This window comes from Tupaia chinensis, unplaced genomic scaffold (assembly GCF_000334495.1).
Source record: "Tupaia chinensis unplaced genomic scaffold, TupChi_1.0 Scaffold138644_1, whole genome shotgun sequence".
NCBI classification, from domain to species: domain Eukaryota; kingdom Metazoa; phylum Chordata; class Mammalia; order Scandentia; family Tupaiidae; genus Tupaia; species Tupaia belangeri.
In genome coordinates this window covers 579,856-584,525 of record NW_006198536.1, presented here as the reverse complement: position 1 = coordinate 584,525, position 4,670 = coordinate 579,856, and the positions used below count along the sequence as shown (strand labels likewise).

At 41.8% G+C, this 4,670-nt stretch overlaps 1 protein-coding gene and 1 pseudogene across 1 annotated transcript in view; one reads left to right on the top strand and one right to left on the bottom strand.

Moving 5' to 3' along the window:
- LOC102473643 (protocadherin gamma-A12) overlaps window positions 1-4,670 on the top strand; it is a 105,772-nt gene that overhangs the window by 54,071 nt on the left and 47,031 nt on the right.
- On the bottom strand, window positions 3,716-4,286 carry LOC102473228 (mitochondrial import inner membrane translocase subunit TIM14 pseudogene; annotated as a pseudogene).

Sequence of the window (4,670 nt, the reverse complement as noted above, 5' to 3'; positions counted from 1 at the left end):
GGGAAAACCTCCAAAAAAAAAAAAAAAAAAAAGAATTGATTGCAGACAGGCAGGAGAGCTTTGAGGGTGAAGGGAGCATTCTAAAGCTGGATTTGGGGTTTAGTTACATAACTATATAAAAATCCTTAAATTATATAGGTGAACTCTATGATACAGAAAAAGCTGTTAAAAAATTTTGAGGGCCAGGACCAGCCAGAGGTCATGGTGGTTAAGGTGGCTGGAACCCATATGTCTGATTGTGCAGTTCAAGTCCCAGACTTGGCAACTTGAAAAACACTATGAGCACGTGTATGTGTGCCCAAAATCCAGAGGAAAATGGAGGAGAAGGGATTGGGTTATGGCCATTCCCCACAGGGGATGCTTTCTCATTCCCTCCAAGGCAAGCATATGCACCTTACAGAAAATTTCAAAAAAGCGAGTGGATCCCAAGTGGCCACGCAGTTCGAGTTCTGGACCCAGCAGCTTAAGAGACATGCCAGACACATGTGCTTACATGCTCCATTATCCCGAGAAGCAGCAAAGGTAGAGGGGGAAGGATCATGGCATGACCGTGCCCCGTGGGGGAGGTGTTTTCACTTCCCCTCTCTTGCTCTCTCTCTGTCTCTCTCCAGCAAACATATGCACCCTCTGACAATTTTTTTTTTTTAAATGATTGAGTGCCAGTAGGTGGCATGGTGGTTAAGGCAGTTAGATCTTACATGACCAGCTAAGCTACATGGTTCAAGGTCCAGACCCAGAGACTTGAAAAACATGCCAGGCACATGTGTATGCATGCTCTATAGCAAATTAAAAGAAAAGGAAAAAAAGAGAAGAAAAATTATTGAGACGCCTCAGGTTGTATCAATGAGTACTTTTGTTATTCCCATTTTATAGATATGGACAATAAAAGAGAAAATAAAAATTAAAACGTCCACAGTTACACAGCTACCAAGTATAATATTTCAATATTTGAACTTGAATCTTTTTGGAACTAAGGCCTCACTGTTTTTTGTTTGTTTGTTTTTAAGGTTTTTGCCATAGGGCACATCCACTTGCCAGAGAAAGAGAAAGTGAAAGAAAAAGTGAGAAATCACCTCCTCATGGCCACACCATCCTTCTCGATTCTGCTGGGATTTTGGACACTGGCACACATGTGCCAGTGTGAGTTTCAAGTCGCTGTATCCAGGACTCAAACTGTGGTCCGCCACAGCGGGAGTCTAGCGCCTTAACCACTGCGCCACCTGCTGGCCCCAGGCCTTACTCTTGACCACTGTAATACATTCCTTTTCTATTTTAATATTAGATTATGTTTGCTGTGTCTCATTAGTCAGAGAATCTCTTGAAATTATAAAACAGAGAGGAAAAAAGGTAGATACCAGAAAATTGTGTTGATTCTGTGCTTCCATTTTCCCTGGATACAGGTGACATGGCAAGTTATGACAGCGTTGTGTTTCGTCCGATGCGAGTTATATTACCACACCTTACGTGGCACTTTGGCAAACTACTGGGTCGACGGAAAAGTCTTGATGTATTTTCTTTGCAAAAATGTGTCATGATTTTTCCAACAACCCAATATATAGTATTATCACCTTAAAACATTAAACAGTTTTGTTAGGACCATTGGTAGCTTGAAATGGTACATGTATCTTCTAAATGCTCACTCTTAAGAAGAATTGATGCATGTGAATGAAGATCGCCATATTAATAAGCATTAAGTGCCTACCATGTTAAAACCAGGGATATAAGTGGTCATCAAAGTGACAAGTTCCCTGCCTCCCTGAGCATCTTTTTCTTCTTTTATTTTTTTTTACACTGGGAGAGGCAGACATTAAGCTTAAATTAAAAATAACTATAGGACCAGCACCGTGGCCTCGTGATCAAGAGAGCCAAATCCCATGCAGCTGACCAGGAGGTTTGAATCCTAGCTCTGGTGGTTTGAAAAACATGCTAGACATGTGTGCATGCCCCAAATCCCCACGGGTTGGAGAAATGAAGACGGGATTGTAGCATGACCATACCCCACTGAGAGTGCTTTCTCCTTTCCCTCTGTCTGTTCCTCTGTCAAAATAAAAAAATAGTAACTATTATTATTATAAAATGTTACATTGTGCTAAGTTCAGTTAACACAAAAGACAAGGTGCTTTGAGAAAGCACAACAAAGGATGTGTTTTTAACTGGGGTTTAGTGGAAGACCTCTATCAGGAAATAGTATTTTAACAGAGATCTGAAAGAGTTATAGAAATTAGTAAAACAAAGGGGCTGGACTTCCACATGGTCCAGTTCAAGTCCTGGACCTGGCAGCTTTGCTTTCTCACTCTCTCTCTCTTTCTGTGTCTCTCTCTGATCAAATTGAAAGGAAGGAAGGAAGGAAGGAAGGAAGGAAGGAAGGAAGGAAGGAAGGAAGGAAGGAGAAAGGAAGAAAGAAAAGAGAGTTAAAATAATCCTTTTAAAAAAAAGGAAAGAAAAATTAGTAAAACAAAGAGAAAGAGGTGAAGGAAGCTTTCCTGGGAGAGAAACAGTTTTTTTGAAGGTTCTGAGGCACAAAAGGTCTTGGCTGAAAACCGAGACTGACCGTGGGAAGCAGTGTAAAGGAGTGAGAGAACGAGAAAGCGTGAGAGCTCCAATACTGTGAAAGGATTTAGCATTTTATTTCAACATCAGTTCTGACAAAACCGAGTAGTTGGAGAATTGTATGATCTAATTAAAATTACAGAAATATCATCTTGGCTACTGTGGAGAATGGATCCAAGATGGTTCTTCTGGTTTATGAGGAGGCCTTATGAAAACTGTGGGCCTTGGGACCAGCAGTTAGTGTAATGGCTATGTCGCTGGACTCCCACGTAGTCAACCGTGGTTCGATTCCTGGACCCGGTGGCTTAAACTCACGCCGGGCGCGTGTGCGTGCATGCCTAAGATCCCGAGAGGAGAATGGAGGAGAAGGGATTGCGGCATGACCATCCCCCCTGGGGGAGTGATTTCTCCCTTTCTATCTCTCTGTCTCTCTCTGTCTGTCTGGCGAGCGCATGTGCCCTATAGCAAAAACCTCTCCCAAAAAAAGGAAAAAAAAAGAAAAAGAAAAAGAAAACTGTGGGCCTTATTATTCCTGGGAAAACCACTAAAATACTTAAATGTTGGCTTTCAAAAATTAGATAGTGGTGGGACCAGCAAGTGGCGTGGTGGTTAAGGCATTGGACATTTCCACATGGCTGACCATGATTCAAGTCCTGGACCCGGTAGCTTGCTTTCTCACTTTCTCTCTCTCACTCTCTGTGTCTCTCTCTGGTCACATTAAAATAAGCAAATGAATAAATGAAATTAAATAAAATAATAATTATTTTTTCATCATACAAATGAATTTTTCATGTATGAGATAAGAATTTTTAAGTCACAATCATGGCTAAATTCACCATTAAATACAACGTTCCGAGTAGCTGCTCTGGTAGTCTACACCTTGAACTACTTTTCCTTCCAGTAAGTCCTTAGGCTAATTCCATCATAACATTTACTACATGTTTTAATTACTAGTTTGTCAGTCTCCCGCTAGCCTACAGGCTCCTTGAGAGCAACAGTTGTCTTCACTCTGCCTTTAGAAAGTATGCACAGGTACCAAATGATTCACTTAATGAGAAATACGTCTATTCAAATAATAAGCATTTGTCTGTAGTTACTGAGAATTGCTAAATATTCTAAACTAATCTTAACGTAAAATCCTCAAATTTAATCAAACTTATACCAACATTTTTAAAAACTGCAGCTTTGAGGCATTTTATTATAAAAAGTTGATACTCATATACATAAACTAATATGAACTTAAAATCATATATTTAATTCATTTCTTTGCTTGACCTTCTAATAAATCTTTAGCTTCATTTATTTTGGCTGCTATATAAGGAGATCCTCCTTTGTCTGGATGATTTAAAAGCATAATTCATTGATGAGCGTCTTTTATTTTTCCTTTATTAGCAGTAGGGCTTACACCTAATATTAATGCTGCTTCCCGTTTTGTCATTTGGGGTTCAAATCCACCTCTGTAATAGCCACCACTGAAGGCAGATTTTGGTAGACTTCGAAAAACTTGTTTTACTTGAGGTTCCATATGCTTCGTGGCTTGCAAAACATAATGACCTGCAAATCCAGCAGCAGCAATGGTCAGTCCAACTGCTACCACTGTACCGGCCATGGCTCTGGCTCGGCTTCCCTGCCTCCGCCACAAGCGCCGTTCATCCCAGCCCAGAGGCCGCAGCCACCAACTCACACCTGTTTACCGGAAAGCAATGCACCGCAGCCTCCACCCGGGAGCCCCAACCCCGAGCCTAGGCGCTCCAAATAAAATAATTATTAAAAATAAATTAGATTGTGAGGACCAGCAGATGGCCTAGTGATTATGTCACTGGACTCCCACATAACTGACTGCAGTTTGAGTTCTGGACCTGGTGGTTTGAAAATCATGCCGGGGGGGACCAGCAGTTAGCGTAATGTCTGTGTCACAGGACTCCCATATAGTCCACCGCAGTTCGAGTCTTGGACCCAGTGGCTTAAACTCACGCCGGGCGTGTGTGCGTGTGTGCCCAAGATCCCGAGAGGAGAATGGAGGAGAGGGATTGCGGTGTGGCCATCCTCCCTGGGGGGTGATTTCTTGCTTTCTATCTCTCTGTCTCTCTGGTGAGTGCACGCGCCCTATAGCAAAAACC